The sequence below is a fragment of the Aedes aegypti genome, chromosome 2 (genome assembly GCF_002204515.2).
Source record: "Aedes aegypti strain LVP_AGWG chromosome 2, AaegL5.0 Primary Assembly, whole genome shotgun sequence".
Lineage (NCBI taxonomy): Eukaryota > Metazoa > Arthropoda > Insecta > Diptera > Culicidae > Aedes > Aedes aegypti.
The window spans coordinates 205,468,053-205,491,846 of NC_035108.1; the positions used below are offsets into that span (position 1 = coordinate 205,468,053).

Genomic DNA, 23,794 nt, shown 5'->3' on the forward strand with positions numbered 1-23,794 from the left:
TTATTCCAAATTGTTCGTTCCTGTCCTATTCAATGCTTACCTTGGGTTAATGACACACCGAGTTAATGATTAAAATCATTATGATAATTGACAGCACTCCGCAAATCAATCATAAATACATTGCGCTGTTTGTCTGACAACAGTTTTCATGAAGAATCAAATTATTATTGATAGATGCGGTTTTTATGAACTTATTTTCCATGTGGTAAGATTCTGAAGGAATTGGGTTTATTCTACGAGTGGCGTGAGGTGAGAATTGTCGGTTTCGTATAGCGAGGTGACAATTCTCGACTCGAGTGAAGTGACTCGCCGTGTCAAATGGAGAGTCACTTCACTTGAGTCGAGAATTGTCACCTCGCTATACGACACCGATACTTCTCACCTCACGCCAGTCGTAGAATTACCCAAATATCTCTGGAAAAATCACTGAAAGAACATTTCACAAGATTTCTAGATTGTTAATTAATTGTCAAGAAATCTAGCTGTTATAAGGTTTTTGAAGTTTACATGTACACGACGAAACACGTGTCAAATGTACAAAATTGAAATTGAAACTGCGAAAAGAAACCACGTGCTCCGGTGGGGGTCGAACCCACGACTCCCTATTCGCGAGATGGACGATTCAACCTTCAAGCTGCGGAGCCCCTTGAGAGACCAAAACGTATGCAATCGAATTCGCAACTCAATGTAAATTTCGAGTGATTTCGCTGCATTAAAACAGTAAGGGCGTGACAGTATTATTTTGGTAATCAATTTATCAGCTACACTAATCAAATGTTTGTTTGATTCGAATCCTAATTCTTCATTTCGCCTAACAGTGTGACTACCCTCAATCCCACATCGATCTCACAGTAAGAATCCAATGCGAATGAAACTATACAAAGCTGTACAAATGAATGTTTCCCCTAGACGTGACAAGAAAACAGTTGTAAATTGTTCACTGTAGATAACCGAATGGAAGCTGCGCAAAAAATATATTACTACCGGCTTTTTCTTTGCGACCAGACATCATTTACCTTTCCTAAAGCTTTTGGCAGTACGAAAGAAGGAACAACGGTTAATTTCTCGGATTTACGAAGCGTGTCGCACCAATTTTGTATATAACAAGTACCAACCTATTGAACGTACAATTAATATCCCTAATTTCACCAATCACACTTCAACTCGTTTCACCTTCTTATCAAACTGTGATTGAAAGCAAACAAATGAGTGAAATATAGTTTTTTTCGGTCCACATTGTACGAATGGTGATTTTTGCATCAGAATAAAAAAGGATAACCAAAATATTGTGTTCGCAAATCAGCGAGCATCGCAGTGTCTGCGCCTGCGGTTGCGTTTCTTAATTTTGTAACGCGCGTTTATCATTAAGTAAAACAACAAATGAAATACAAGCTGAGGAATAACCGATTACAGGTATGTTATGTGTGAATGGTTCGCTCGGAGAAGAACAAAACGATAAAGGAAGAAAAATGACGCAGATAAAAGTTCTGTAAAATTTGTGTGATAATATTTACTAGTAATATGTTATGTTTAATTTATGAATTTATCCTAATTATAAATTACACAATCACCTAAAATCCTCTATTTAAGGAAATGAAAATGAGTCGGTTCAAAAGAAATCTAAAAATCGCGAACGTTATTCGCGAAAAAAGATTAAAAAGTAACATGTGAAAAGCAGTAAATAAATTGCATGAAAAACGATCAAAATAATAATTAGATTCTGTCTCTTGTTATTATTCTCTCAAAACATATCCATACGCCACTGAACATTTTTGTGTCCCACATGAGTCGACGGAATGACACACGTATTTTAAATTGACTAATGACATCCACGTAACATGCGAAAAAAAAAAATAAATGGACCTTAAGACAATTGGCTGTCAAATTGTATGTCCTAAAATAATAAGCTTCATTAGGGGCACAAATAGTTGTAGCGATAAACGCTAAACCCTTGGGCCGTGTAAACCAAGTGGAGAGTCACTTCTCTCGAGTCGAGTATTGTCACCAAACTATACGAGACCGACATTTCTGGACAAACATTTGAGAAGAGCCCAAGAGGTCTTGAGCCTTTGTTAAGAAACGTTGCTGTTGAGCTCTTTTTAGCCCGCCCACGCAAACTAACACAATTATCAGCTAGATTGGTGTTAGCTCTTCCTGAAAGTGGTATTGGTGAGCATAATCGAGTTGAATTGGGCTCAACAGCGTCTTGCAAAGGCAATGTTTACCAATGTCGATGTACCCTTTTGAAATGTTTGTCCAGAATTTTCATCTCACGCCACTCGTAGAATAAACCCATCTGTCTGAACAAGGTTTATAAGGATTAAAAATTTTCTCGACTTTTTGTGTGTTTCAATGCTTGCCAAACTACGGTAACCAATGTAATTTTGGACGCTCTAGGCCAACTACCTCCAATACACGTCCTCGTATCCACCCATTTCTCTTGACATCGTCGACGAGCATCACTAAACTTCCTGGTTCGATTGGTTTGACTTCTTCAAACCATTTTTTTTTTCGTCGAGTTAACGTTGAAAGGCATGTAACCATCTTTTCCAGAAGTTGTCCAGTTGTTGTTATCCGTTGTTGGGACTGCTGGGTACTAAACCTCTTGAACTCCCTAGTAGAAAGTGGTTTGGAGTTATGGCTTCCCGCTCGTCCGAATCAAGTGGTAAGTAGGTTAACGACCTAGAGTTGATTATGGTCTCGGCTTTAACAAACATCGTCTGCAAGGTCTCGTCGTCCATCTTGCGATCTTGAGGAAAGAGAGCAGTTTTGATAGCATGAACCATGCGCTCCCAAGAGCCACCCATGTGGGGAGCTAAGGGCGGAATGAAAACCCACTATGTGTTCGTCGTAGTGAATGAAGCAAAACTTCAAATTCTATCCGCTCCATCTGTTCCTTCAGAATGTTTGCAGCTCCGACAAAATTTTCTTCCGTTATCGGCTCCAGTGGCGCTCCACGGCGACTTACGAAGCGATTGATACATAAAATGCAAGACGCAGTAGGTAGATCGTAGGCCACCTCTACATGCCTTGATCGTATGGTGAGGAATGTGCAGAGGACTACCAACCTTTTTGCATTCGAACGCCCAACCTTCTCCAAACGCGGTCCAAAATAATCCAAACTGACGAAACTAAATGACCGCACAAACGGAGATAGCCTCGCTGCTGGTAGGAGTTCCATTCTTGGAATTTCAGGACGTGCTTTCATTGTTTTGCACCGCTGACACAGCTTGGATACCTTGCGGATCAGTACTCGAAGCTGGAGCACGTAAAATCGTTGACGCACTTTGTTGTTTCCGTCGGGAGATTCGATGATAACGATCCACAAGAAGAAGTGTTACATGATGACGTCTAGGGAGAATGATCGGATATTTGACATTCAGTGACACGTGCTTGACGTTTCCTATGCGCCCCTAGGTAGCCGCCATAAGCTCCAACCGTGGAATTATAACGTACTTCAGTGGAGCGACCTTGGTTTTAGCGGCTACTAAAGAACACTGTGCGATCCCATCTGCTCCGATGATACGAAAGTATACAGCTGCGGAGTACGCGACTTCACTGGCATCCCCAAATACATGGACTTGTAGTGAATCGTACAGAGAAGAATTAGCATTTTGGAAGTAACATATGGGGAGGCGAAAGTCCTTCACGTTGGAAAACAGGCTAATCCATCTTTCCCAATGTTTCATAATCTCGTCACTCACGGTGTCATCCTATCTAATGCCTGTACGCCAGACATCCTGCATGAGCACTTTGCCGTGGACCAGATGGCAGACTAGTAAACCGAGGGGCTCGTCAAATAAGCTCATCACGCATTCTAATATCTGTCGCTTGGTTGGTCTTGAACCGTTTTCGATCAGCATCGAAATCTCGTCGTTGAACCTCGTTGAAAATCCAAACTTGTCTTCTTCGTGATTCCAATGCATTCCTAGAGTACGCTCCGTATCGGTGTCTCTGTTTGATGTCAGGTGTTTTTTCTACCCTAGTAGCTGCTACTTCGAGGTTTCTCAGAATCACCTTGTTATTTGACGACCAATTATGGACCAATGCACGCGTTCACTCGTTGACGTTTGAGTGTGCCGTGTTATTTACGTGACCATGGCAATAAGTGAATTCGGCACCGCTCACACGTCAAACTAGTGAACTCGTGCATTGGTCCATGGAGTTCGAAACCATCTTTCAGATGGATTGCTCTGACTTCACTTCTGACCGATTTAGCTTCACCGACCGTTCACCGGAATAGCATCTATACAATTTCCAACCTAATAACTCTTCTGTTGCAATTGAACCATTATGTCCGTCCTTGATGATTCTTCATCAAACCCTTCAAGTGTACGTACTGCTTCTGAAGTTCTTTGAAGCGAAGCGTCTGGGCCGGTAGATTGAGAGATGACATGGTTCGAGCATTTTTTAGCTGGATAACGCTTCTGTTTTTCAATCTCTGAGACATCAAACGTAACCATTTTCGAGTCACGTTCTGAGCGCGACATGTCACCATTCCACGAAGCATAGTGGGACCAGTGCCGTAGCGTGCGGTTGGCCAGGTTGGCACCCGCCAAGGGCGCCAGCCTCCAAGGGGCGCCAAAATAAGTGACAACTTGACGAAATTTTGAAAGAGACAAATCTTGAGAGAGCACCCCTTTAAAGTTTCACAGCTATTCGTATATATTATTGTATAACATTAGAATTATTCCTGACCCACTTTCATCAATTCATGCTGGAAGTGTCTCTGGAGACAACTGGAATAGTAAATTCAAGATTCCCGAGAGAAATTATTGGAGTTAACATTGAACATTTTCTTATGTAATCATATCAATGATAATCATCTGCCCAGTGATAAGAAAAAAAGTTTAGGCTGGCTGCGGAAGATTTTTTTAAACTTTCAAGTACATTAGAAAGATATCGTCATGAAGAATTAACATAATAATCTCACAGCTTTAATGCATTTTTTTGTGTCAATCGCTCTACTTTTTACTTAGGATTTTCGATTTAGTGATTCTCCATTATGCTATTAACAAGACAATGATTTTTTTTTATTATGAATCTAAAACGAGTTCTTTAAGCAGCTAGACTCTACGCAAACTTCATTAATGCTGCAATAGCCGTTCTACAAACAAATATAATTTGAGATGTTCTTTAAACGAGAATAGCTCCGAACTCCATACATTCATTCAAAGGTCGTCCAAAGTATGTTTTGCAGGAAAATCTAAAAAATCATTAGTATTTGATCACTGTAGCAATTTGTTTGGAACTAAATTCGTTGTGAAGTTCGTAACATTCATTCACAATGTTCAATTCTCAAAATAACCTATCGAGAGGCAAGAAATAGTATTAAACTGTATTAAACGCAGATAATCCGGGATAAAACTTTCAGATTTTTGTTCTCTGAATCTAGATCTTAAAAAGGAATTTTGTTGACGTTCGTTTGCATAAACATGAAACGCAAAATTTGCATAGATTGAACCATAAAAATATTAAAGTGAACGCAGGAATCGTCAAAAAGGGGTGATTCAAAGTTTATGGCGTAAAAAACTGGATAGAATCCCGATAAATATTTTTATAGAATCCTAAGTAATAATCCAGTATTATCTTGGATACGATTCAAAATGAATCTTGGGCAGAAATCCCACATTCAATTTTGTATAGTTGTTATCAACTCTTGTGTAATCTTCTAACATAACCCATACCAAGAATAAATTCTAATAAAATCTTGGAAAGGATTATTTCAAGATCTTTTACAGAAATACACAGAATTACAGACAGGATGTTCATGTGATCTGGGACATTTCGTAAGATTCTGGATGTCATTGTGACAGAAAACTAGAAATAATTCTGAGCATGGGATCATGAGAATTATGGTTGGCCTATATATACTCATGTAGTCCAACATATAATTTTCAAATATCTCAATCAAGGTTCTGCTCAAATCCTTGTTACAATTTTCACATAATCCTAATCATGCTTCCAATTTTTTTTTGTAAAGATAATATTCTTAAACTTAAAAAAAACTTCTAATATAAAAAAAAAATTGACCTTACAGTATTTTTGAAAAGAGAATGATTAATTGTGCACAAAATCCTATTTCGTCCTTTCTAAAAGCTCTAACTCTAAAACTAAACTAAACTAAAACTAAACTCTTTGTCTATGTTTTTTATAAAAATATGTTTATGTACTTTAATAAATTCATTTGTTGGATGAATTTTAACAAAACTTTATATTACAAATAACAATTATTAGAAAAAAATCGAATAATTATCAAGACCTCTGTTTTCTATGAACCTTTTTTCTGCTGAGAATTGTATTAAAAGACACTGGTCATTTTTTATATTGAACTAAATACCTACTATCAAAAATTTCCAAAAATAAAGCAACAATGACATAAAGCGTTTTCTTTGGGGTGTTTGGAATACTTACTAATCTTCTAATAATTGTTTTTTTCTCTTGTATTTTTTCATAAATTTCTTTACAAACAAATCTTTTTGATAATATTCACTAATTATTAGACAGTTTTCCTAAACAAGAGTTCTTGGTAGTCAACGAACGGTTAAATGTATTCGATTTTTTAGATGGTTCTCAAGCTTATCATAACACTTTTTGAGGATTAGGGCGCTATAGAATTGCAAAAATAAGCTTTGACTTTGTCAATGGGGCGCACAAATGAAAGTTAGCCAAGGGCGCCATAAGGCAACGCTACGGCTCTGAGTGGGACACACTTAAAAAAATCCACACGTCAAGGCTACGTGAAAACATACACAGCAAAAAATAATGTAATTTGCATCGACGTAATTCATGCCGATGTAACAAATATTCGATGTAACCGCTAATTTCAAGTGCAAAATGGCATATTTTTGATGTTATATTACATCGCTTAGAAATTACACAAAAATATCATTACCATTTTTCATCACATTGACTTTGTGTAATATTCACATCTAAACTATATGAATATTACACAGAAACAAATGCAACCAAGTCATTCCGATATGCCTTAGTAATATTACACAAATTCAATGCTATTTCGCATGCGTTACGAATGCAATAATAAGTCCCGCAACACTGCCCAGACTTTGTTTCGGTCGGTGTCTGACGAAGTGTCATGGCGTCAGATTCCGTGCGCGTTTGCATCAGATTTTATTTTTGTCGAGTTTGCATGCAGATATTTCCTGCTATTAGAATAAATTTAATCAATGGTAAGTAAACACCTGTTTAAATATGATTTTAACAAACCAATAATAATTATTAATGGCCATTCAACATTGTTCGTTCCAGGTCAAAAATTCTTCCGGAATTTCTCGGAAGGTTTCCTTTAGGAGTTCTTCCAGGAGTTTCTAGAAGTACATCCAGGAGTTCCTCCAGAAATTGCTGCCAAAGTTCCTCCGGTAATTTTGCTTAAAGTTTTTCTACGAATTCTTCATGAGTTTCTTCAACAACTTCTCCAGAAGTTCCTTCAGGAATTCCTCCATGAGTGTCTCAGAAACTCTGCAGGATTCTTTTTCAGGAATTACTCTAGGATTTCTTCAAATTTTCTTTGATAATTTCCTTAAGTGCCTTAAGAAATCAGCCACGAATTCCTCTAGGAGTTCTCCATAAAATTCTACTAAGAGATGTTTTCCATGATTTTTTTCTGGAGTTCTTTCAAGAGTACAGAAATTCCACCAGGAGTTCCTTCTGGAATTCGTTCAGGTGTTCCCACTGGAATTTCTACAAGAGTTCCTTTAGGAGATCTTTAAGGAACATCCCAAGGAATCCCACCAATAGTTCTTTCATAAATTCCTACAATAATTCAGGAATTCCTTCTGAAACAAAGGGATTTGAATAGTAATTTCTTTCAGGAGTTCCATTGGGAATTCCTTTAGGAATTCTTCCAGGAGTTCCCCAGGTTTTTATCCAGGAATTCCAAGGATATCATTCATCTTCTCATTGAGGTAGTTTACAAACAAGCAATCAATAATAATAATGATCTCTAGAAGGGTGATAAAGAGTGTCACGAAATAATATTTACATTAGGCGCTCAGCTTCCGGCTTGCCTATTTAAACACTTTTTAATCGGTTCTCCCATCTTCTTGTCTGTGTGTTTTGTTTTAGGATGGCAGTAAAGGCCTCGTTAGAACGGTGCGTAATTTCGAGTCCCAAGAAGAGGTGGTCGTCGTTTACAACAAAGGCACTGCTAGCAACTATTGGTGCGCGGACGCATCTGATCTTCGAATCCAGATAGTGCCCCGACCGAAATTAAACACGAGAGAACCATGTACGACAGATGCCGATAATTGTCATATCCTGGAAGTGTGCCGAGTGTAACAATTACGATCTGTGCTCGATCTGCTATCACGGAGATATGCATCATTTGAGGAATCGGTTGCATCGAATTTTGAGACCAGGTGGCGAAAAAACGCTGTTGGAACCGCAACGCAAATTAAAAAAGATTGCAGTGCGGGGGATTTTTCCTGGGGCACGTGTTGTCCGAGGAGTCGATTGGCAGTAGGAAAATCAGGACGGTGGTAATGGCCGACGCGAAAAGGTCAATGTAATTCAGGACTGGCCTTCGGCTTCGACAAAATCAGAGCTGCACTGCAACAATTTGCTGTGGGTGATTTTGTCGAGATTTGCAGTGATTTGGAGAGTATCAAGTGGTAAGATTTGCTTTTTTGCCATGTCGAAGATCTTCTAAGTCTCAATTTCTAATTATAAGCATTTTCATCGGATGGATCAACGGCTGTTACTACAAATGGAGAACGATTGTCGGCACTTTTGGAAAAGTTATTTGAACCACACGCGTCTGATGATACGACTGAAGAATTGGTGAAGGCAGCCAATAGTGATGTTGCTAAGGTAAAAGAATTTCTCTCCGGATCTTCCTCACAAAATGTCCTTTCATTTTCTACCAGCTCCCAGCATTCCTCCCAAGTGGTAAAAGTCGATGTTAACGGAGTCTATGCCAGTCACACGGCTCTGCAAGCGGCCAGCCAAAATGGTCACCTTTAGGAAATCCTTCAGGAATATCCCTGGGAATCCCACCATTAGTTCTTTCATGTATTCCTACAAGAATTCAGGAATTCCTTCAGAAATATAGGAATTCGATCATTAGTTTCTTAACAAATTCCTCCAGGATTGTTTCTTTCAGGAGCTCCATTGGAAATTCCTTTGGGAATTCTTCCAGGAGAACTCAAGGATTTTATATAGGAATTCCAAGTATTTCTTTCAAGAATTCATCCAGAAATTTTACCACGATTGCATTCAGGAATTCCTCCAGGAGTTCTTTCATAAATTGCTACAGAGATTCCTCCAGGAGTTGTTTCATAAATTGCTTTATGAATTTCACCAGGAATTCGTTCAGAAATTCTTAAAAATTTCACCTAGTGTTCCTTCAGAAATTCATCCAGGATTTCCTCCAGAAATTCCCTCCCCTTGGTTATGCGACCTTGCCATTAGCCCATATGATGGAAACCAAAGGCGTAACCTGTAGTGGTGGTATCACATTTTGGCATTTTTTGCTTAAAGCCATGTCATAATTCATATGGCATAAACGCAATAATATCTCGGATGTGATCCAACGGACATTCTGCGTCATTGATAGAATTGATGCCCATTTCAAATAATTAATCTATTCGAAGTGTACATTAATACTATTGGTGACGATCAGTTTGCCTTTTGCTAACCAGAATGATCCGTAGCCACTCTTGCTATTAGCTAGCTAGACACATCGTTATTATGTACGACGTAGAAAATATTACTTTGAGGAAAATGACTAGTAGATTCACTGAGTAAGAATAAGTGGCGACAATCTTATTTTAATATGGTTTTTACATTTCCATAATAAGAAATACCTCTTTTGTAACATTGGTATAAATAATCTAATTCCAGCTTCATTTTCGCAAAATTTACAAGTAGAAAGTAGGCGTTGTGAAGCATTGCATTTGCCACCGAAAAGTGAATCTTGTAGGAGACTGTAATAGAAGCTTAAGGTAGCTTTACTCTTAAATATTCACTATAATAATGACTATTGAAAGTAAGATGCTGAGATCGATCATTATGGTACACTTGCTAGTTTCGAGAAATTGAACAGACAATGAAAGTGACTTTTTTCTTCAAGGATATATGAACGTAATGACCAATAAATACTTTTAACAACAAAAATGAAATTTACTAGAACTACTACTAAACAGCCTAATTTTGTTAAGACTTGACGACAATTGACGTTTAAGACTCTAATCTTACGTGAAAGACAGGAGTAATCAGAATAGCACTTGAATGACAAATTATTCAAAAACATTTCGACTAGACAGTATTAGTAATGACACTACTACACTACTATTTCAAACAAATTCTGATGGAGCTGCTGATTTTCACAATGCTTCCTTTTCTCAGAAGCAAGGAAATATGGGTACTTTTCAAAAACTACCACGTCACAATACTAATAAAAAAAGCAGTGTTCATGTGGGCGCCATTGCCTAGTCCGTCTGAGTATTGGTCCTGGTAGAGGGGGAACTTGGCAAAAGCCAGACCGAGGGTTCAGCCTTGACAAGCTGTCAGGCAGCTCCAACTGAATACCATACAAAAAAGGATTTCCTCCAGAAATTCATATAAGGGTTCCTTTAGCAATTGCTCCAGGAACTTTTTCATACATTATTTAATTAGTTGTACGGGGAATTCTATCAGGAGTTCCTCCAGCAGTTTTTCCAGGAAATAATCTCGGTTTTTTCCCAGAAATTCCACAAGATGTTTCCACAGGTAATCAACCAGAAATTCCTTCAAAAATATCACCTAAAGTTCTTTCATGAATTAATACAGGATTTCCATCAGCAGTTTCTTCAGGAATACGATCAGTAGTTCCTTCAGAAATTTCTAAATAAATAGTTCTAGAAAATTCTACAGAAGTTCCCCAGAAATTCATCCAGGATACGTCCAGAAATTTCTTCAGGAGTTCCTCCAAGAGTGCAATTGGAATTTCTTTAGGAATTCTTTCAGTAGTTCCCCAGGATTTTATCCAGGAATTTCACTAGGTGTTTTTTCAAGAATTCCCTAAGAAAATCTTTCAAGAATTCCTCCAGTAGTGTCACCAGGATTGGATTCAAAAATTCCACCAATAGTTCTTTTATAAATTGTCACAGGACTTCTGTCAGAAATTCCACCAGGAGTTCTTTTATAAATTGCTTCATAAATTCCCCCTTCAGTAATACAGGAATTACTCAAAAAATACTTTAGAAATTCCCCCAGGAGTTCCCCAGAAATCCATCCAGGACATCCTTCAGGAGTTCCTGTAGGAATTGCTCCTGGCACTTTTTCACAAATTCTTCGAAAAGTTACTAGAGGAATTCTATCAGGAGTTTTTCCATGAATTAATCGTGGTATCTCCCTAGAATTCCACAAGGAGTTTCCCAAGAAATAATAACGGTTCTCTCCCAAGAATTCCACAAGAGTTTCCACTAGAATTTCCAGAGTTTCTTCTGCAACTCCACCATAAGTTTATCCAGGAATTGCTTCCGTAGTTTCTTAAGGTTTTCCTACAGAAATTCTTCCAGAAATTCGTTCTAGAATTTTTCCAAAGAGTTGTTTAGAATTCTGGGTTACCCCAGAAGTTTCTATAAATTCATCCAAAAGATCCTCTAGAAATTTCTGCCCAAGTTCTTCCAGTAATTTCTTCAGGAGTCTCTCCAGAAGTTCCTTCAGGTGTTCCCAGCGGAATTTTTACAAGAGTTCCTTCCCATAAGTTTTGTCGGCATTTCATGTAGGAATTTCACTAGGAGTTCCTCCAAGAATTCCTCCAGCGGATCTTTCAAGATATTTTCAAAAATTTCATCAGGATTTCCTTCAGAAATTCCACAAGGAGTTCTTTAATTATTTGCAACAGTGATTCCTGTGGAAAAAAAATACAACAAGGCTATCCGTTCCAACTACAGACTACTACTGACTGATATTGCTGCCATGTCAGCAGCACCTTGTCTTCCACATCTGGGTACTATACATATTTACAATCTTACTCGCTAAGCGTTACCTCTATAATTCTTACACGAAGATATCTCCACTGCAGGATGTGTGATAACCTGCTCTTCAACAATTCCATGAGGAGTTCTCTCATAAACTCTACAGGAAGTCAAGGAATTCCATTAGGAATTCCAAATGGAATTCTTTCATAAAATAAGACAGGTATTCCTCTTAAAGCTCCCCCTGGAATTCCTCCGGGAATTCTGTCAGGAATTCCACCAGTATTTCATTAACTAATTGTTACAGGAATTCCACTAGGAGTTCTTAAATTGCTACAGGAATTTCATCAGAAGATCCTTCAGAAATACAGAAATTCCTAAAATAAAATAACTCTGGAAATTCCTACAGAATTTTCTCCTGAAATTCATCCAGGACTTCTTCCGGAATTCATCACAGGAATTCTACCAGGAGTTTCCCCAGGAAGTTCCTTTAGAATTCCCGCCAGTATTTTCTTCTAATATTGCTTCAATAAATCCTTCAAGTATTATCAGGAATTTCGTCATGTATTTCTCCAAAGAAATTACTTTAAAAATTGTTCTATGAGTTTTCACAAATTCATCCAGAAGGTTCTCCAGAAATTCCTGCGGGAGTTATTTAAGAATTCCTCCATTAGTTTCTACAAGAATTTTCAGGAGAGTTTCTTTTCTTTTAAAGTTTCGAAAATTATTTAGATAGCCCCATTACTTTCCTGTAATACTTTCAAGTAATGTCCCTGTTCCGTTAGAATTTTACTCATATTTTTTAATTTCGACTGACGAATATTGTGTTTCATTTCAAGAAATCTTTCAAAAATTTCACCCGAGATTTTTCAAAAATAACCAGAAGTTTTTCCGAAATCTTCTATAATTTTCGCCAAAGATTCATTAATCGATTCTGATTTACTTTTACCTTGATGAAATTTTTATTATTGTAAAACGTCTTGACATTTATTTACCCCCCTCGTAAAAGTGCGAATCAACATTTTTCGATGGCACATTTACAATGCATGAATGGTGGTTCTCGTTCTTAAATTGATTAACTTATGGGAATTGAGGTTTTTGATAAAATTAAGTTTTGTTTTTATGCGCAAATTTATGAACTTTTCAAAACAACGATTTCCATGACTATGGATTACATTACCGAAGATTCATGCCTCACATGAATGCTGCAAATGAAATACGTAAAGAAATTGTTGTTATTACTAAAAATAATATCAACGAAAACGATTTAGTTGTCATTTTTTCAAATTATGTTCAATTTAGCAAAAAGAGCGAATTACTATAAAGAATCCCAAATTGGGTCCTAAAATTTTTAATGAAATCTTGTTTTTATTTAATAACACGAAAAAGCATGTTATTGTAACTACTTTAGCAATTTTTCCCGCTCAAATAATGGCTATAACATGTTTAAACTTTGATTTAAAAAGTTGGTTCATAAATGAACCTTGACACTTTTGATCATGTTTGACGTTCGCTTAGTCGACAAAAACACCACAGGGGTTTTAGTTCGACCACTGGGGTTGTTCCTATCGCCCTGGCCACGATCACAGGGTTTGACGGTGCCAAAGTAGAAGGTGCACCATAATAATACCCGTCTGTGAAACATATCACCTTCCCAATACTTTGGCACACCTCCAACGGTTCATGATTTATCATGAAACGGCTGCATTCAGGCGGAGGATCTGTTAATATGTCTCGGCATATTATCAGGTCCTCTTCGAACGGAGGGACCGCCAGGGCTCATTAGTTACTTATAAACCAGTGCTGTTTGTTTGATGTTTCAATTCGTTTACACGAGCTGTAGCATCCTTTGTACTAATCAGCAATGGTGGTTAAGTTTCGAAGCCAACGTGTGATCAATCGTTTTATAATGCAATATAAGAATGGGTGTTTGGTGGAACTGTGCGTTACACTCGTCGTTATTAAATTTAGTGATTGTGAAGGTGCTAATAGTGATTTTATAATTAAATCTATAGTGATGAAAATTTGAAAATTAAGGTGGAAGTGATTCTGATAGTTTTGTTAAAAATATAATAATAATGATGTGAACTCTACTAATTTAATAATGACCATAATACATTGTGCAATCATTTTTCTGAATATAAACTTAATTGCCTAGTTCTTCAAAAGTGCATGATAAAAGTGTTAATATGTAATGACAGCGAGTGCAGAAGAATGGATCGAAGTGATTTTTTTTTAATGTAACTTTCTTGATCATAGTTCTAAATCGTAGTTTGAATAGTAATGACTCTACAGCAACAAAAATAATGATACATTTAAATTGAATATCTTTAAATTACTTAGTAATGCTAACAGATGGTAATGCTAAAAGATTTATATGAAAATGGTGTGATGTGAAAAGTGATATAATAGAAAGTATATCTGAAGTGTATTACGAAAGTTGATGAGTGATAATCGGTGATATACGTGATAGTGTCGAAAATAAAAGTGACGTTAGTGAGTGATGAAATGAAATGGGGAATGAGGACCTTTAAATAAAACTATTTCGTTCTTCACTTTAACCACTCTAGTAGCATTTCAGGCTTTATCATAGTTTGATAGTAGTCTGAACTACTAGACTGCAAAACTACGGCAAGGGCTGATTGCTGCTAGCGTACACAGTGACCATTTGAGCAACTTTGCTTAGGAACGTCTGTGTGATGAACGCAATAGAGGCTTATAAAAGCAAATGCTGGGAAGGAGCTTAGGGCAGATTAAGAGTGCCAGTACTACCCCTATCGCTACCGACAAAAAAAAAAAAAAAAAAAAGACCACTGGGGTTGTTCCTATCTGACATTTCGTAAGGGACACGGAAAACAAAATACACCCAACATTTGAGTTTAAGCCAAAGGATGTGACAAAATCTAAAAAAATGTTTTTTGGGCTTAAACCAACGGAAAACATTAGAAAATTGAGTGAACATATGTTTTTGGCCTAAACTTAAGCGTTTGGCACTAAAATTGGGACAGGGCTTTAGGACCCTATTGCTCTGGCAAATTGCCTACATTTGGTTTTTAATTTTCAAATAAGGTACCGTGGAACAAGTGGGTAATGAAAATCCTATAGTTGAGACTCTTCAAATTCTAAAGACATTAAGTTGAAATAAATGAGGTCGTGTATATTTTTTAATTTGACTCCCACTAAATATAAGCGGTATGCTAAAATTGAGTTTTATGTAAAATTAAAAAAAAAACAGAAAAAGTTTTTAAATGGATACCTACTTTTCACATGCCCCATAAGTTTTGAATAATAAATTGATAAACTAACAGTTATATTTACGATTTCTATTATCTTTAACATTTGTTAAGCAGTCCTAATGAACAATAACATAAGTGACTTGTTAACAAAAAAAATTGTATTATAGTCATTTAAATTTTCTTATGTTCAGTTATGCTTGTTCAATTGATTCGACAACATTATAACTATAATATTTTCAATGTTAGTTCTTATATCATGGAATTGCAATTGCATTTCAGTAGGTGAATTGCGGCGAACAATTTCTTCGAAGAGAAGACATTTTCTTCCACTACTCAACAAAAAAAAATCTTTTTCTTCTAAGAAAATACGTGCCGGAATTCGCCTACGGCTCTGTTGAATTTCCACCGCTCGTTATTTGTTTCTAAGCAAGCCGGAAATGTCGTCGAATAACATTTCGGGAGAAACCGTTTTAGGAACGGATTCCTTCAATAAAGTGTTTAGAATCTTTTTCGTGTGGATAGAGCTATACTCCATTTTTATGTTTTTACTAGCCTTACATAGAAATTCCACGGAATTTCCGTGCGTTTTCTTTTATATTTGAACTTTTTAATCAACGTATTCCTTTCAATCGGCTGTACGAAGTAGACACATTAATATCGTAATGTTTGACAAACTCTTTTAAAAAAGTTTCATGATTCTAATAGCTTTCACTACTTTGAATAAAGTGTTTCTTTAATTATTAGCACGTGCTTTTCTCTCACCTAAAGAGCAAGCAAAAATTCAATCCCTAATGAAAAACTTTTCACTTGCCCCACGTGATTAGAAAATTGACAATGTTTTAATTTCGTTATTTTTAGGTCTACGTCGAATTAATTTTAAAATTGTTTTTATTTCAGTTTGAAACTGAAACTTGAAAATGGTACAGAATTATGTTCATTTACCCTATTTACTCACTTGCCCCGTGGTACCTTATCTAAAAAAGTAAATGACTTGTAAAAGTTCGGTCTTCATATTCGGTTTCAGGGGCCATGATTTTAGTAATGACATTTTCAACATTACCGAACATTGTTCACTTGGGTAATCAATGTTGCCCTATATCAGCTAAACCAAAAAGCGCTTTAAACACTTTTCAAAAAATGCCTAAAACTTAAAAAAAAAAAAAAAAAACAAAAAGTCACATGCGATGGGTGCCAATAGTTTTTTTTTATGGTATTCAGTTGAAGCTGCCTGACAGCTTAACTTGTCAAGACTGAACCCTCGGTCTGGCTTTTGCCAAGTTTACCCTCTACCAGGACCAAGACTCAGACGGACTAGGCTATGGTGCCCACATGAACATTGTTTTTTATTAGTATTGTGACGTGGTAGTTTTTGAAAAATACCCATATTTCCTTGCTTCTGAGAAAAGGAAGCATTGTGAAAATCAGCAGCCTCATCAGAATTTGCACACTCAATCTGTTCGGTAAAAATAACTGGGTTTTGGAAATACCGAAAAAGTCAGTAAACTAAAATAAAATGTCAGAAATCGAAAAACAGAGATTTTTCTCTGAAATTTTGCAGAGAGCTTTCTTTTTATATCACATATCGATAAAAAATAAAACATGACAAAATTTGCTTTTCTATTACGTGTGGCGACAGTTTTCATTTTACTGACTTTTTCGGTAGTTCCTAAACCCAGTAAAATTTTACCGACCCCAGTAATGTAATTTAAGTGTGTGTTTGAAATAGTAGTGTACTAGTGTCATTACTAATACTGTCTAGTCGAAATGGTTTTGAATAATTCTCGAAGACTTATTCAAACAGACTCAAGTCAGAAAAGTTAACAAACTTACTTTATCAATCCTACGTGTTTCGCGGACGAAATTCTACACGTTCCGCTGTAAACCAACTCGATTTTCCACTTTTAGAACGTTTAATTTCCGGATTCATACATTTTTTGTGGGAAATTATAGGAACTATCTAGTGTTTTAACGCGAGCTGATTGCATGCAAAATTTAAGCGATACACACGGTAAAAAAATTAAAAAAGGGGATTCATTTTAAAACAGTTTTTGAAGAAAGGTTGTGATTCTTCCTAATTAATTTTCTCACAACCGTATGAAAATTACTTACGTCGATTTGAAAAAGTAATCGAGAATTTGTCATTTAAGTGCTATTCTGATTAATCCTGTCTTTCACGTAAGATTAGAGTCTTAAATGTCAATTGTCGTCTTAACAAAAATAGGCTGTTTAGTAGTAGTTCTAGTTAATTTCATTTTTTGTTGTTAAAAGTATGTATTGGTCATTACGTTCACATATCCTTAAAGAAAAAAGTCACTTTCCTTGTCTGTTCAACAATGTCTCAAGTGAACCCTAATGATCGATCTCAGCGTCTTACTTTCCATAGTCATTATTATAGTGAATATTTAAGATTAAAGTTACTATAGGCTTATATTACAGTTTCCTACAAGATTCACTTTTCGGTGGCAAATGCAATGCTTCACAAAGCCTACTTTCTACTTGTAAGTTTTGCGAAAATGAAGCTGGAATTAGATTATTTATACCAATGTTACAAAAGAGGTTTTTCTTATTATGGCAATGTAAAAACCATATTAAAATAAGATTGTCGCAACTTATTTCTACTCAGTGAATCTACTAGTCATTTTCCTCAAAGTAATATTCCCTACACACTCAATCTGTTCGGTAAAAATAACTGGGTTTTGGAACTACCGAAAAAGTCAGTAAACTAAGAAAAAATGTCAAAAATCGAAAAACAAAGATTTTTAACTGAAATTTTGCAGAGAGCTTTCTTTTTATACCATATATCGATAAAAAATAAAACATGGTGAAATTTTCTTTTCAATTACGCGTGGCGTAAGTTTTCATTTTACTGACTTTTTCGGTAGATCCAAAACCCAGTAAAACATTACCGACCCCAGTAATTTAATCTAAGTGTGTACGTCGTACATAATAACGATGTTTCTCGCTAGCTAATAGTAAGAGTGGCTACGGATCATCCTGGTTAGCAAAAGGCAAACTGATCGTCACCAATAGTATTAAGGTCCACTTCGAATAGATTAATTATTTGAAATGGGCATCAATTCTATCAATGACGGAGAATGTCCGTTGGATGACATCCGAGATATTATTGCGTCTATGCCATATGGATTATGACGCGGCTTTAAGCAAAAAATGCCAAAATGTGATACCACCACTACAGGTTACGCCTTTGGTTTCCATCATATGGGCTAATGGATTATGCCCTCCCATCACGGCAAGGTCGCATAACCAAGGGGAGGGCACAAGCGATAGGTGCCAGTAGTTGTTTTAAAAATATTAAATTAGCAACATTTATATTTTCAAATGATTTTTTTAATTATTCAAAGAACCTGATCAATGTTACTCCAGATTACGGTACCAAGAAATTTGTTCGGTACACGCAAACAAATTTTGTTGTATAATCTACCGAATCCATGGTAGATTTAAGAACTGCACCAACGATTTTCAACCGACTACAAAAATCTGTTAAGTTTACTATAATCTGGTGAAAATCACTGAGCAGTGCAGTAAATGTGACTATGTCCATAGTAACTTCGACTACACAGCATTGTATTTCGATCCGTGACAACCACCGTACAACACAGTGTGGTCAAAAGTACAATGCCAAACTCGTAAAATCTAGAATGTTTCTAGTCATAAATACTACAACTGTGGTTAAATAAACAGAATTAATTTTCTTGTGTAGTGATGTTGACTATGTTTTGGTAGAGTTAACAGATTAATGTAGTCGGTTGAAAATCGTTGGTGCAGTTCTTAATTTTACCATGGATTCAGTAGTTTCTACAATAAAATTCAGTTCAGTGTAATGCTTTCAGAATCTCTTCTAATCGTTTCCCTTGGAATCCATGTATTTCTTCTTCTGCTGTTGCAATGACTTCTCTTCGATCTTTTTTCCTAATATTTCCCAAGAACTTTTTTCTAGAGAAAAAAACAAAAGAAATCTGAATTATTCTCAGAAATTTCTTTAGAAATAACTCCTGTAATTTATCCAGTTACGAATCTTGAACAAACTGCTCCAGAAAATTATTATTTTTCAGGATTGAACCCAACTATTCAGAAAAACCAGCTAGCAGAAGTTCGGGAGGAATCCAAATCCGTAGAGACGCCTATTACGTATAAGGAAAAAGGAATAAAAAAATAATAATAATCAGGTAAATCTCATGAAATCGCTGTATGTCTACAGGATATCCTAGAGTTTCAAAAATAATTTGTATAGAAAGTTAAATGCGAAGAGATGTTAAAAACCCTTAAATTAAGCCAAATCTCAAGTAACCATGCTACTTAAACTGCAATTTAGGCATATAAATAAACGGTATACATAAAGCTTGCATTCCAGTATAACTACAAATAAAGTTGATGTATTATCGTTTATAATATGAGTGGCATGAAAAATTCTCGCGCTGGCGATCTTATTCATAAAACGCTTGTAGATCGTCGCAGGTATTCCAAATAGTTTTGGTGTCTTCTGCGCATTGGCTTGGTCAATCAGGAATAATCATGCAGAAGAAACCAAAACGATTTGAAGTAGGGTTTCGTTCTGCTTCGTCGTAAGAGCTACTATTCGTCGTATCAAACTTAAAATGTTCCACTACGGCGGATATTCCAACTTACCTGCAACATAGATTCATTTTCCAAATGTAATTTTGTGAAAGCTTTTATGATTCGTCCACCTAAACACCAAAAATGCAATGAAACTACTGTATTTCGATAAATAACTTCAGTTCAATTATCCACTTTACACTTTTTCATCGAAATCGCATGGACGAACACGATTTGAAAGAAATGCTTAGCGATCGACATCAGTCACATCACTTTCCAACACAAGTTCCTTCCCGCCCCCCTGTGTGATTTACTTCCCCGGGCACTTATTTTCACTATGGAAAACCTTCGTACTTCTTCACTGAAGGATTTCATACCAATCACACGCCGTAAAACTTCAATAAATCCCCAAATTTTACGAAATTTCCTCAACCGCCGCGAATAATTGAGAATGTAAACAAAGTTCAATCCGTCGTACTGAGAAAAAAAATTTTGTGTGCATCAATGTGTGCGCGACGCTCGACGTAAAAATAAGGTTCCTTTGTTTGTGTTGTTTTCGCTGTACTGTGAGCAAATGCCAGAATTGTACGGTCAAAAGTAATTGTGTTCATATGTTTGGGCTGAATTTTGATGAGAAACAATTAATTTTAAAGGAAATTAGTATATTCCATCATGCTGAAGGAATGGAGGAAGATGCCCGTAGATCTATATTTTCTAATAAAACATTTTATTATAGCGTTGATGTATTGTGTTTTAGCCACTCAATACATCAAAGTGAGCCGTAAGTTGTGAGACGAATCTGGAAACTGATTGCGACGGAGTTGAAAACGATACGACGGATTGAGAATACGGTAAGATGCATTTTCTTTGCATTATTTCTGAAAAGAGATCAAGATTTATCAAAATGTTATTGTACAATACTAAAGCCGTTTTGAGAAAGAATTGTTTGGCATCGGTTTGTATCAGCATCATTCACTGCAATACTGGGAAAATTGCAGTTCTCACTGATCAATGCTTAATACGATGGATACTAGCACATCACCCTAGCTGCGACGATCTACAAGCATTTTAAAAAGTTTTCAAGATCACCATCGCGATGAATAGGGTGATCAAATTAATTTGGACAGACCGTTACGCGTACAGTGGCTCAATTTCATTTTCGTACGGGGCACTGTTTTCATATCAAGTTGGTATAAAACTATTAAATGGTGCATGGACTTCGATATACTTTATCAATAATGAAGGTTATAGGTGTCATCTATTGTTTGGCAATGACAAACTGTATTCATTTGCTTAAATCTTTGGAATAATGGAAAAGTATTGAGATTGTGTCTATAATTGACCCAATTCCATATTCGTACACCTAACAAAAAAGAAATATACAGCATTCAAAACTAATTTTTAATGGACTAGATGACTACTTAAGCTCTTCGTTGTGTTGTTCAGATGCAGTAGAATACATTTGGAAAATTTATAAACGGATATATTTGAAACTTAAGTAAATTTAAGAAAAATACCAGTTTTTACACGTTTTTTGCTAAAATATTCGGTAAGTCGAACAATAAATTGCATTTTTTTCATCATCACTTCCTTAAGAATGATAATTGCGAATATTGCACAAGTTTCAAAAAATTATAATCAGTTTTAGAGTAGCTAAGAGTGGATATCGACAACTTATACTTTTGAATCTTAGGTAATATAATATTTATAACAAATCCAAAACCAAAAATTTTAGTCAATTTCTTTATGTTTGGCTCCTAAATGTATATACATAATCCATAGTTAATGTTCCTATCAAAACATTGCATATGTATCATTTTTAATTTACATTTTACTACCAAACATGATTATAGAGATTTATAGAATAAATATTATTGCCATAACCGCCACACAAACGTGTTTTTAAAATGATGAAAACAACATGATATATTCTATTAAATAGTGTATCAATGCTTTCTGCTCATTCAAGTTATTTTGTATTTTTCTTATAAAATCAATAAATTGCAAAATAGGGTGCTATTTTGAATATAATTTAAATATTATTTCAAAGATAATTGAATATTACGATGACATCAATTATGTGGAGGTATGTACAGCGTAGTTTAGGGTACTTTATTGTAAAACGAAGTTCGTAGTTCAAATTATTTTTACAGACAAATTCGAAATTAACATTTACCTGTTGTTTAGAATGAAAATTTGGTTTACATTGATTAAAAATATAATTTTAGAAGAGTTTTGAACTTATGGCACAACAATTTTCTGAACTCAAAAGGGATAAAAACTGTTTATGATTTCTGTAAAGTGTATATATTTCAACTAAATTTCTATCAGAGCTTACGAGTATAATCTATAGATTGGATCCAATGACAAAAATAAACGTAATTGTTCGAATTATTGGATTTTATAGCAAAAATCATTGGAAAACTGGCATTTCTCATAATTTTACCTAAATTTTATATATGTCCACTAATAAATTGTCCAAATGTATTTCATTACAACTGAACATCATAATAAGGCACTTCAGTAATCAAATAGAGCTTCTAAATTTAGTTTTGAACGTTGTGCGTTTGAATTTTGGTAGGTGTACGAATATGGAATTGGGTGAATTTTAGACATCAATTCAATACTTTTCCATTAATCCAAAGATGAATGTAAATGGAAACATTTTGTGATTGGCAAACAATAGATGACACCTATTACCTTCAATGTGGATAGAGTATTTGTAGCTCAATACTTCATTTAATAGTTTTTTACTAACTTGATGTGGAATCAGTATCGTGTACGAATATGAAATTGAGCCACTGTATATAATTTGGCCATTTACGGCAAAATCAAATGGAGATGGCCAAATTATATACGCATAACGCTCTGTCCAAAATACACAAAACACCCTAATCGCGCAATACACATAATTCATAAATTGCAGCTTGAGCAAAAAATCTTCCTGAAATTTCTGTAATTAGGACTAGGTGTGCACCTGAAAAGTAATCGCCTATCTCGATTCGTGGGAAGTTTTTTGTCTGAAATGCTTGTCTTAAGTCATAAACGTTTCGGAAGATCTCTGAACCAATCTGATTCAATATTCTCTCGTCACATGATAGTTTTGAAAAATGAATAACCGAACATGACAAAAAATTTGTAGCCTGCGAGATATTTAAGGTAAAACATCTCGAAATTCAAAGATAGCCGTCATAATGGCTGACTTGTACCACTATTTTCTGTTTTCAGAAGCATTAAACTGATTAAACAGTCAGCTAATATATCTTCAAATTTTAAGCTTTCGGCTAGTACACAAAGTACCGATGTCCTAAAAGATTGTTCGTAGATTTATACCTTTGAAATTTTGGTACAAGATTGAACTAGGATTCCAAGGTGTTTCATCTTAAGCAAATTATGGCTACGCGTTGGGCTCCCAAGAAATTAAAAAATTGTTAACAATTCCAGGTAGATGAATAATTATATTAGATTTATTTATTAAAAATCACATTTTACATTTAAAAATTATCAAACAGTACATTTCTCTAATATTTCATTTTATTTTATTTTGGTATAGGTTCAACAGACTTGTACGAACTGCTCAAAATGGTTCACAGTCTACTCTGGAAGTCAACACACAAGATCGAGCGTCTTCTAGAATTCATCTCTCTGGGTGCCATTACGAAGGACTACATATAATTAAAAAATAAAATAAATATAAAAAAGGATTTATAATAAAATAAAATAAAATTTATGACTGTTTGTTTAAACATTCGTTATTTTTATTATCTAATTCTGTACAATGGCTGTTTAAATTGCTTTTTATCCATTTTTGAATATGCAAAATAGTAATAATAGGAATATCTTGTCTGCGAGTAAAACGCGTTTCACACCATAAATGATTTTGATATAAAAAAGGATAAAAAGGCAATTTGATCAACCATTGAACGGAATTTGCAATCGTTTTATTGTTAAAATCGTTCTGATTACATAGCTTTCATATTACATCGCATCAATTACATTGTATTGTGTACGTGGAATACATTACATCGAAAAAATTACATCGGTCGCATTTATTACACCAAT

At 35.5% G+C, this 23,794-nt stretch overlaps 1 long non-coding RNA gene across 1 annotated transcript; it reads left to right on the plus strand.

Annotated features, from left to right (window-relative positions):
* Positions 1–6,755: 6,755 nt before the first annotated feature.
* LOC5574498 lies at positions 6,756–23,462 on the plus strand. The gene is made up of 5 exons (XR_002500275.1): positions 6,756–7,379; positions 8,086–8,630; positions 8,690–8,829; positions 19,231–19,344; positions 23,286–23,462. It is a non-coding gene; the product is annotated as an uncharacterized LOC5574498 (long non-coding RNA).
* The last annotated feature ends 332 nt before the right edge of the window (positions 23,463–23,794 follow it).